We start from the raw sequence: 10,990 nt of genomic DNA, 5'->3' as shown, positions 1-10,990 counted from the left end.
CCCAGGGTGCGTGGTGGAGGGGACACTTGAGCAGAAAGAGCCAGGGCTGGGCACGGAGCAGTTCGTATCCCCTGTGCTATGCACCTGCCTTCCCCCCTACACCACCCTCTGTCCAGCTGGCTACGCGGGGCCGCTCTTTGCAGAGTTGTCCTTTCCTCATCGCCAGCCCCTGGACATGCCCCGTAACTTCCTTCAGTCCAGTTCTTTGCCATCCCCAAGAACTGAGACTTCTGAAAAGGTGAATCTAGAGCGTGAGTTTGCCTCCCCTCTCCCAGGGAGGCACATGAGGGCTTGCGCTGTTCGGGTGCTGCTCTGCAAGGACACAGACTCGCATTTTCTGACTTCTCCCTGCTAGCCTGCCGTCACCTGACAGCTCTGGCTGCTCCGCAGGAGGGCAGAAGGCAGGAGGGACAAATGGCCCGAGGAGGAAAGGCAATCACATGGGCAGCTGTGATCGTATAGTGGTTAGTACTCTGCGTTGTGGCCGCAGCAACCTCGGTTCGAATCCGAGTCACAGCAATGGTTTTGCAAAGCCCGCCGGGTGAAAAGGAGAGTTGGAAAAGACACGGGAGGCACCCGCAAGGGTAGGCCAAGGGGTTTGTTTCCAAAGATGCCATGGCCTAGGCAGCTCTTCCTAGGAAGTTCGAAACATTCAGTGGGCTCGTGCCTAAAATGATTTCCTGGTTTCTAGTGATCGTGCAGTGTCTTCTGCTGGGGGGCTGCCGTGACAGCTACCCCTGCTTCTGGGAAAGCAGTCAAGCTTCTCCGTTCTCCAGGCCAAGCTTGAGAACTGAGAGACTCTGCCTGGAAAGTGCCCAGCTTTTCACCTTTCCTTTCCCTTGCCCTTGCTCTCCGTGTTGCAGTCAGGGCACTCTCAGCTCCACACACAAACTGCCCTGCAGCCCCAGCCCACCCGCAACTGCCATCCCACGCCATAGAGACCCCCAACACAAGTAGCTCTTCCCTGGGAGAAAGAAGTCGCTTTTTTTTTTTCTTCAGGGGGAGCGTGTGACTTTTCTGAGGTTATGCCACCATGCTGGAAGTCTTAAGTCCTGTTCCGGCCAAGCTGTAAGCTGGCTGTGGGAAAGAAACCCTCCCTGGAAAGGCAGAGCTGCCTTTCTCCCTTGCCTGCTGCAGAGTGAGAGGCGCTGTGAGGCAGCAGCTTTTGCCTGCAGCTCCACCGCAGTGCTCGCGTGTAGAGAGCCAGGAGTGCTTCCTCCTGGCCTGGCTGCAGGGGGAAAGGCTGGCTAGGAAGGCTCTGCCACAGTGAGGCTGGGCAGCTGGTGCTGGGAGAGTGTCCGCCTGGAGGGCAAATGCTGAAGAGCAAAGGAAAATGTTAGCATCTGCGCCCTGAGTGGGGTCTGGATCCTCTGCGGAAGAGAAGGGAGGAGAGCCCAGCTCTGCCTCCGGGGCCCCAAACCGAGTGCTATGCGGGCAGAGCCCAGGTCAAGCCTGGAACGGCCCCGAGCGCTTCTGGTGTTCCAAGGTGTCTGTATTGGCAGGTCCCGGGATGTCTGGCTTGAGACAGATGTCGCTGCTAGAAAGCTGCACCGCCCAAGGGAAGAGGAGGCAGTGCATGATCAAAAGCCCATGCTCCAGGTGAGGCTTGAACTCACACCCTCAGCATCCCTCCGCTTAGCACTGCTGTATAAGTACTGCGCGCTGGCCCATTGCGCCACTGGAGCACGCTTGGAGAGGCGGACTGGAGCCCACGAGCAACCATTGTTGCCTGCGATCACCATGGCTCTTCAGCATTAACCGGGCACCTCAAGTGCTTTCCTCTTTGTCTCGTCCAGCAAGGAGCAGCCATTGCGTGCCAGGCTTGCAACATTCACCAGGGCACGGAGTGCCAGGGCAAAGTGCCCCTCGGCAGGGTTTAGCTGGCTAGAGGCAGGAAAAGGGAGGCCACAGGCGACCCAGGGCTGGGACAGTGAGGTCGCTGCTGTGGCAGCCCTGTGAGGCCATTGAGTGCATCAGAAAGCCCCTGTAGTGAAGACAGCCGGGGGAGGGGGCGAGGGGAGGCAGAAGAAGGACACCCGACTGCCACAGGGACCGTGAGTAAGGGCAGACCCAGAGCAGCCAAAGCCATGCTGGGCCAATGGGAGTGGAGGCTGGAGAGGGGCTAAGGCAGCCAAGAAGGACACGGAGAGCAGCAGCAGAGAACACTGGTCCCAAACCACATCTCGTGGGGGAGCCAATGGGCTTCTGGCTTTGCGCTCTGCTCCCGAGGGCATCTGGGCTCTGGCCTAACCCCTGCCTGGCTGTCAGAGTCCAGTAGTCTCTGCAGCAGCATCTTGTAGCTATTCCACACAGGGAGGGTCAAGAGGGACCTCACGGAGCTCTCAGAGCGAGACGAGACAGAAGGGTCACCGCACCAGAAAAGCCAGCGGGCAGTCCCCCAAAGCAGCAGAACGTCGCCCTTCCAACTCCCCACTGAAAACCAGTTCTTCTCTTTTAAACTGACAAGCACTTTTCTGGAAATCAGGGTCAGCACCACTTCATGAGTTGCATGGCCAGGGAAAGCTGCCAACTAAGCGCACAGGCAGGGCAAAACAGTACTGGCTGAGTACTCAGCTTCTGGACCTCCCTGGCAATTTGTTGGTCCCTGCAGCAGCAAGGCGGTCCAAAGCCTTTGCCTCTTTACTACGCCGAATGTCTGCCAGTGAAGCAGGTGCTTAGTAAGAGGCAGCACTTGCAGGGAGAGTGCAGTGTTTGGAGCATCAGGCGTTACTGGGACAAGGAAGACGACCGAAGAAGAGGCTTCTCCCAGCAACAGACCGAAAGGACACGGCCATCACCCGCTCCTCTGGGAGGATCCACAAAGCCCCTTCCTGTGTTTGATGAAGGGCAGGGAGATGCTGTGTTCCTGGGTCAGAGGAGGCGCATGGACAGGCTTCAAGGAGCCCAGGATTTGAAAAAGGCTGACAGGGCAGTCAAGCAGCTGTGAGTTGCCTGTAGTTTACAAGAAGCTACTAGGTGCTGCTTTGAAAACCTAATTCAAGAAAGCGCTAAAAAAACCAACCGCAGCCATGCGGCAAGAGAGGAGGAAGGTCTAAATGAGGCACGTCCACCTCCAGGCAGCAGGCAGGAGGTGGGTGGTGGGGACACCGTGCGCCCACCAGGACATGAGCACAGCCCTGGGGGGGCCGCCACAAGGAGCAGCCAAGGGCCGACGGAGGCCCAGGGACAAACATGGCCCATCCCAGGTTTGCCTGGCTGGAGAGCACTGCAGCTGCAGAGAAAAGCCAGGCATCTGCACTCCCAGGTTGCCGCACCGCTCTACCCCACAGCAGCTCCTCCTCTGCCCTCAGCCTTTCCCCATACAATCCGGAGAAGGGCTCCAGCTCCTATAGCACCCCTGGGGCTGTGGGCCCATCAGGTGTACGTGTGTCCTGGCCACCATGCTGTGTGAGGGGTGTGTCCGCTGTGCAGTGTCTCTGTGCGTGTGGAGAGCGTGAGCATGTGTGCGGATGCGTGTGCAGTGTCAGGGATGTGTTGGGCTGGTGCATGTGCACTCTGGCGGTGCAGTCCTGGCTGTGCGTGAGGGTCTTGGGGAGTGAGAGGTGTGAGCTCTGAGCGTGTCCTAGGGAGGGTAATGAAGGAAGAAAGGGGCGCGTGTGTGTGCGCGCGCGCTGTCCTTAGAATGAGTGAGGCAGTGGTTTGCTTGCACACCCGCTCTGTGGCACGCGTGTCTCTATGCTGCGGTCTGTGTACGGGCGTTATTCTGTTACGGCGCTACAAAAACTGTGGAGGAGCACATGGGGGGTTTAACAGCTCTTCTGTTCATCTGTCCTGCAGCACTGTCCTTTGTGAGGCACAGGCTGGTTACTCCAGCCGTGAACAAGTACACGCCACTTTTTTTTTTCCTTTGGCCCTTGTAGGTGGATTTCAACATCCCCTTTGCTAAGAGCTCCATGGCCGCAATGGAGACAACGCTGACAGCAGCCGAGGGAGCTCCCACGCTGACAGGCCTCCACTTGGCCCTGGAGCTGCAGTGCCTTGGGACTGGTCGCTCTTCAGGCCCAGGCAGGCTTCCGCAGCTAGCAAGATGGCTCAGGACCACGCTTCCAGACTTTCCAGCAATGTTCACACGTCTTCTGCGCAGCCAGCAAGTCCTGGTATCTCTCCCTTTGATCCCGCAGAGCCATCTGCTGCCCAGTGCTAGGGCATTAAAAAGGAACCGTTTGGTTTTAGGCACAGGGAGAAGGGCACGGAAACGCTGCAGGCCTAGGGCAGGGCGGTTCTTCTGGGGTCTGCTTCTGCTGGCATCTCTATGCTTTCTGGAACGGGACAGGGGCCCTAGTGTCCAAGGCAAGGACATGACAAGGTGCCACGTGCCGGTAATCAGCCTGCGGAGGAGTCAGGCGGGGATGGGACTTTGCACCAAGCCGGCCTCGATCCCCACAGGGCAAGGTGTCCGGGTGTGGAGCCTTGGGGAGACAAGGATGGAGCGTGCGGTTTGAAAAGGGAGAGCCAAAACACTGGAGGAATCCTTTCATCGTCGGCAGCCACAACTTTCTGGTCCCACAGGGAAAGCCCACCGCTGAGTGCCCAACCCCTGCCCCTGGGCTGGAAGGGTGCCTGCTCCCAGGCCACAGCCTGCAAAGCCTGTTGCTCTCCCACGAGGGGTGCCAGGGAAAGACCGGACCCCCTTCCCCTTGGGTGCTCCTGGGTGTGGAGGGAAGGCCAGTGCAGGGGAAGGGGAAACAGCACCCCCAGCTGGAGAAATTTACCAGAGGAAGTGCTTCTCTTGGGAATTCCGCTGCCGATTCAGCTCTACCCTCTGCTTCCACTCTTCCCGACGCACTTGGTAAGTCTCCAAGAGTTGCAGGGTGTGGCTTGCTCGTACAGAAAGCTGCCTGCAAGAGCAGGGAAAGTTCCCTCTCCCCTTCTGGCTGAGGCCCTCCTGCCTCTCCCCTCGACCAGCCCCTGCACGCACGCTCCCGCTGGTGGTACCCACAGCCTTCAAGTGGCAATGCAGCTTGGGGCTGCCTGGCACCAGGGTCCAGCCCAGGTCATTGCCATGCCAGGAGAAATCAGGGGACGCCATACCCAGCCCCATGGCTCCCAAGATGGGCTTCCTCACACCTCGGACAGGTGCTGCCACTCCAGTTTTCCAGGCCGGGGCTGGGCCTGGCGCGCACTTACTCTTTGCGCAGCCGCGGCAGCCTCTCTGGCTTCCTCTTCTTCTCCTCAGCTCGGGGCAGGAAGGCAGCAGCGCTCTCCTCTTTCCCAAGCCACGGCACTGGTGAGTGTGGCTGAACCTCGGGCAGCGTTTCCTGATGCCGCCAAGCCTGCATTGGGGCCAGAGGACAAATTTGAGGCTGCTTCTGACCTCCCTCAGGCGCTCTCACCTCTCAGCCCTGGAGAAGCCAGCAACTGCGGGGCCTGTGCGTCCTCCCGCACACTTGCTCTGCTCTGGCCTCAGAAACCCCCATGCCAAGCACTGCCGCAGGCAGGGACCCTGGCCGGGATTCACCACCGTTGCTTGCTGGCTCCATTCTCTCTTGCTGACATCGCTCGTGACAGGGTGAATGAGGGCAAGGAATGACCGTTTTTCAGCGCTGCAACCGTGAAATCAAACGCTCCCGTGGGGTTCCACCAGTCAGACCCCAGCACGGAACCACTGAATGGGGTCGGTTGGAGGGGACCTCTGGAGAACTCTCGTCCAAGGCCCCGCTCCAAGCGGGGCCAGTTAGAGCAGGCTGCCCGGGCTGTGTCCACCTGAGGGTTGAATAACTCCAAGGGTAGAAGTCCCACAGCCTCTCTGGGCCCTGTTCCAAACTTTGACCACCCTCATGGTGGAAACGCGCCTCCCAACAGCTAGCCAGAATCTGCCTTTTTGCAACTCTACGTCTTGTGCCTCTCACCCTGTCACTGTGCGCCTCTGAGAAGAGCTGGCTAAGTTACCTCTAGCCTTTCCCCCGGGTAGCTGCAGACAGCAAGGAGATGGACCCTTGAGCCTTCTCTTCTATGGGCTGAACAAACACAGTCCTCTCTACCTCTCCCTTGGACACCAGGTTCTCCAGCCCGCTGACCAGCTTGGGAGCCTCCGCTGGATTTGCTCCAGCATTCCAGAGCCTCTCTTGCATGGTCGAGCCCCACCCTGGACCTAGGGCTGGCTCCAGGTGAGGTCTCCCAAGGGCTGAAGAGAGAGGACTCGTGGCGTCCTTCACTCGGCTGGCTACACTCTTGCAAACACAGCCCCGCCTGTGGTTGGCCTTCTTCCCCGCAAGTTCAAGGGAGGGGGTGACCCAGCCATGCCCCCACCACAGCACATTGCTGCTCCTCCCCTTTGGCTTTTTGCAGCAGCTTCTCCCTGCCAGGCATGGGCAGGCAAGCTTGAAAGACCATGGCCACCTGGCCTGCTCTTTGGGGGGCAGCAGTACCACTCGGACTTGGAGACCTCCACGGCTCCGCTCCTCGGCTTACCTGTTCTGCCCTGTTTGGCTGCCTGCAAACAGGAATTGCAGTCCGAGGTCTGGCTTGACGAGGTTCTTGCTGCTTGCTGTCCTCGTCCACCTGAGAGGAGCTCTCCCGAACTGTTTGCAGCAGGCTGAAAACACACAAGCCGGGTGAGGTTATCGGAGTCCCGGATGAGACCGTTCTCCATCTTGTGCTCACAAGCAGCGGCGTGCCAGCCTCTGCAGCACAAGACAGTGCTGCTGGAGCATTTGGTGTATTTGAGCCCTTGTGATCCCATCAAGAGTGAGGGCCCTACAGGCCCTAAGGAAAGCTCTGGATGCCCAGGTGTGGGCCCTCTCTGGATGGCACGAGGAGAAAACCAGTGCCATTTGCCACGCCCGGAGCCTGCAGAGCCCGCTAGCCGCCTCCTGCTAGGGGCACTAAAGGCCGTGAGGTGGTCAGAAAGACTCTGTTTTGGGGTGAAATGGGAAAAGGGGAGGCTTCTAGTGAATTGAATCCAACCTAAAAACCAGGGAAAACGGACACCGCTCTCTGTTGGTGGGGGAGGATGGTCTGACTTTCACGTTCCTCTGGGAAGTGCTCTCATCTACGCTGCAACCAAATGAGGTCCCTTGAAATGTCTAGCAAAGCAGAACAGCTTTGCTGCAACTTCTCAGCTGCTGCAACACCTCTTGCATCGACATTGGTCGTTGTGACACGAGTTGACAACCTTTCAGAGTTCATACCGACGGCGTGTGCGACGGAAACAACTCCTTCCCAGAATGCCAAAAGCACACGGTCACCGGCATGCTTTGCTCCAAGAGCCTCACCTGGCAGCTGGCTTGTTTGCCCGGGTTTTCCATTCTTTCCCTCCCTTTGAGCTGGCCCCAGATAGCGTGGGCGGAGAAAGCCTTTCTCGAGAAAGGAGGCGCTCAGCAGGAGGACTCCCTGGAAGTAGGAAGGGCGGAGACTCTTCAGCAAGCATCTCTGTGAGTGTTTGAACAAGAAGGACAGGCAGCTGTGCTCCAGCTTTGGATCAAAGAGCCCGATTGCCTCGGAGCTCTGCTCCCGAGCAGGTCTTAGGCCCTTGCTGACACAGAATCCTGTCCAGCTCTTCACTTCTGCAGGGCACCCGTCTGCCCTGGAGTACTGTGGCTGTTCTCCTGCTTTCTCTAGCCCATAGGCTTAAAAAGCGGGGCTTGGCTGGGAGGTGCTGGTGACCTCATGGTACCCTCTCCTTTGGGGCGGCTGCGGGCTGGAGGGCATAGTTCCACACGAGAAGGGGAACAGATTCCTGCACATCTATAAGGCGCTCACATGCACAGACGTGCTCTTCTGGCACATCCAGCCCAAAGACATGCTTAGGGAGATGCACAGCACAAGGCCTGCAATTACCAGCCTCCACAAGGAAGCCACGTTTTGGCACAGCTTCGCAGCCTGTCGCCACTCATCTCCACGTGGTCTTCCTCCCCACTTTCCAGCGCGCTGCTTCCCTGGGAAAGGTAGACCCCCTCCGCCACTGGCAGCTCAAGGCAGGATTTTGATCCCGCGCAGAGCGCGGAGGGATCTTCCTAAATTCCTAAATGCTGCTGCACAGACAGACTCCTGCAACTAAGGAGCAGCTTGCAAGACACACCAGGGCATGGAGTCCCAGGGCCAAGTGCCCCTCAGCAGTGGCAGCTGCTGCAGTTGGTGCTGCAGGACTGCCCGGAGAGCCCCTTCCAGGAGGAGTCCCCTGAGATCTGCCGTGATGAGTAAACAGAGGCACAAGAGAAGCAGCCTACTCCGCCAGGCATCGCCTTTTCAGCTTGGCTCCAGCCCCGTGCTGCGGAGGCCAAAAGGAAAACAAACACACCTCTCTCACCAGTCAGCTGTGACATTACCTTTTCCCTCAGTCTGCTTGTTACGCGCTCTGTCCTTTGCCTCCCGGCCTTTGGCGGCCTTCCGAGACCCTCTGGAGGAAGAGGCTGGTCTCACAGGCGACATCTCAGTCTCCGTCCTGGAAACAAGAAAGGCACCAGAGAGAAGCTTGACACCAGAGGCTCGCAGAAACCTGCGACAGGCTTGCCGTCAATCTAGGAAGACCAAGTCATGCAAAGACTTGTTGGCCGCCCTTCAGATGTCACACTGACAGAGTGTACGGAAGAAGCAACCCCTTCGAAGAACTCCAAGAGCACAAGGGCACCCTCAGCCCTTTTCTCCAAGAGCCTCACCTGGCCGACGACTTGCTTCCTTTGCTCTTCCGCCCCTTCTGCTTTTTACGGCCGGCGCCAGATAACGCGGGTGGCACAGGCCTTTCTTGAGAGAGGAGGCACGCAACGGGAGCACTCCCTGGAAGTAGGAAAGGAGAAGGCTCTTCAGCAAGCGTCTTTGTGAGCACTTGGGACAGGCAGATGTGCTCCAGCATCGGATCAAACAGGCTGATCCCCTTGGAGCCACGCTCTCCAAGAGGTCTTGCTCCCTAGGACGTCCTTGGCACACGCTAGCAGCCTGTTGACAGTCATCTCCAGGCAATCTTTCTCCCCACATTCACGTGCCCGGGATCCGTCAGAGAGGTAGACCCCCCCTCCCTTCCCCTCCAGCATAGACACCTCGCCGCCAAACGTCCTAAAGTGAAAGAGGAGCTTGCGCTATCCACCAGGGCGCAGCGCCCCAGGGCAAAACTGCCCTTCAGCGGCACCAGCTGCATTTGTTGCTGTTGGGCCACCCTGAGACCTCCTGCCATCCAGAGTCACTTGAGATTTGCTGCGAGGGGTAAATAGAGGCACAAAGAGGCAGTCTACTCTCCCAGGCACCGCATCTTGACCAGGGCTCCAACCACCTACTGCTGAGGACAAAGGGAACACACGCATGAACACACGCACGCATGCACACTCCCTTCTCTCTCACAAGTCAGCTGTGACATGACCTGTTCTGTCCATCTGCCCTTCTTCTTCAGTGCACTTCAGGGATCCCTGGGAGGGAGATTCCGCCTCTTGTTTTTCAGCCGGAAGCGTCAAATCAAATCTGGAAAGGAGAAGACGCCAGGCTGCAGAAAAGGCACCACGCTCCCTTTGCCGCTCGCATTCACAGTCCGTTGCCAGAGAGCTTTGAGAAGGCCTGCCAAGGCCATAGCTTTCCAAAGCAGAGTACGCAACATCCTTGAGAACTCTCATTCTGAGGAACCGGAGAGGCACAGGCCAGACCTCCGCGGCGTGTGCGCACACGAGAGGCCCCACCAGTCTGGGCCAGGGCTTCCCTATCCTAACGCGGAGAAAGTGTACTCCAGGCCTCCTTGCTGCCCCTGGAGACCATCTCGCCTCCCCTCCTCCTATTCACCGAGCAGGAGCTGAGACCTACTCCACAAACGTACTGTGGCAACACGAAGACACTGCCGGGACCCATGCGAAAAGCCACACTTCCTCTTCCTGAAACCACCAGGGGTCTCGTCCCTGGGGCCTGAAACAGAGACAGAGGTACGTGAGAGCGTTCCGGCGACATGACTGCCTTGCTCCTAAAGGCAGCAAATCTTTCTTGTGCTCAGGGCAGATGCTGCCACCGGGACACCCTGAAACAAAGTTTCCTCTCCAAATGCTAGCCCTCAACTAGGAAAGCAGAAGATGCACAGCTCAGAGCTGAGACTGAGGGACCTCACTGCCAGGTGTTTCGCAAGGGCAAGAGTCAAGACAGTCAACGAGGACGCGCCTTCTCTGTTAGTGGAGAAGTCAGGCACAGGAGAAGGCATTCGATTAGCCAGGGTCTCTGCGGGCCGGGTTTTGCCGGTTGGCTTGCTATGAGCCTTCCTGGAAAGAGAACACCTGGCTCGGACCTGGTGTTAGCCTCACAGGCTCTCCAAGGATTTGGGTGGTTGCATCCATAGCATGGAAGAGGAGCGAGAGAGACCCAGCCCTTGCTTTGCCTTTGCCCAGTGGGTAAGAACCGGGAGTGCCACACGAGAGAGCTGGGGAAGGGCATTGGGCTGGGATGAGGAGACAGGCTGGGACAGGGTGACCATCCCAAGCAGAGCGTGAATGCAGGCCTGGGGCAGAAAAGAGCCGTTCATGGCAGTGGGACGCCAGGGACACTGGGAAGGGCTGGTCAGTGCAGACGGCCCAGCACTCAACCATGGTTTTCTGCGAGGGGAAGCGCCACAGATACCTGCCTGCGTCGTAGACTCTTTCCCCAGAAACTGCCTACTTTTGAGCCCGTAAAAGCCTCGCCATTATCATTTCTAGCACAGAGAGTGGGATGCTGGGCCAGCCAGAGCCTTGGCCTAACGCGGGGCAGCTCGTCCTACGTTCGCCTCTGTCGCCCAGACCACTGCGTACGAGAGACGGACGCTAGAGAGAGTTGGCGTGGCTGGAGACCGTGGCTGCCCCGCTGGCCGGGAAGGTCCTGGCAGGCCAACAGAGATCAGTTCAGTCGTCCTTTGACAGGTGTCCAGAAGAAGTAGGCGTAGCACGGGGAAGTGCTCGACTTACCCCGAGCAGAGCTGCTAGCAGCTTTCCAGTGCCATCCACGGTGAGGAGGAAGTCATCGTAAAATCTCATGGTCACTTCCTGGTCTCGTACGGAGAGAATGCCAATGGCCTTGAAGACAAAGTCCA

The 10,990-nt window shown here is 58.4% G+C and overlaps 2 non-coding genes across 2 annotated transcripts; one reads left to right on the top strand and one right to left on the bottom strand.

Moving 5' to 3' along the window:
* The first annotated feature begins 447 nt into the window (after positions 1–447).
* On the top strand, positions 448–519 carry TRNAH-GUG (transfer RNA histidin (anticodon GUG)). The gene has a single exon. It is a non-coding gene; the product is annotated as a tRNA-His (tRNA).
* A 1,072-nt stretch (positions 520–1,591) lies between these two features.
* Positions 1,592–1,685, bottom strand: TRNAI-UAU (transfer RNA isoleucine (anticodon UAU)). The gene is made up of 2 exons: positions 1,648–1,685; positions 1,592–1,627 (listed from the first exon to the last, which is right to left on the bottom strand). It is a non-coding gene; the product is annotated as a tRNA-Ile (tRNA).
* Positions 1,686–10,990: the final 9,305 nt, after the last annotated feature.

Source organism: Struthio camelus, chromosome 10 (genome assembly GCF_040807025.1).
Source record: "Struthio camelus isolate bStrCam1 chromosome 10, bStrCam1.hap1, whole genome shotgun sequence".
NCBI classification, from domain to species: Eukaryota; Metazoa; Chordata; class Aves; order Struthioniformes; family Struthionidae; genus Struthio; species Struthio camelus.
This window is presented reverse-complemented; position numbering and strand designations above follow the sequence as displayed.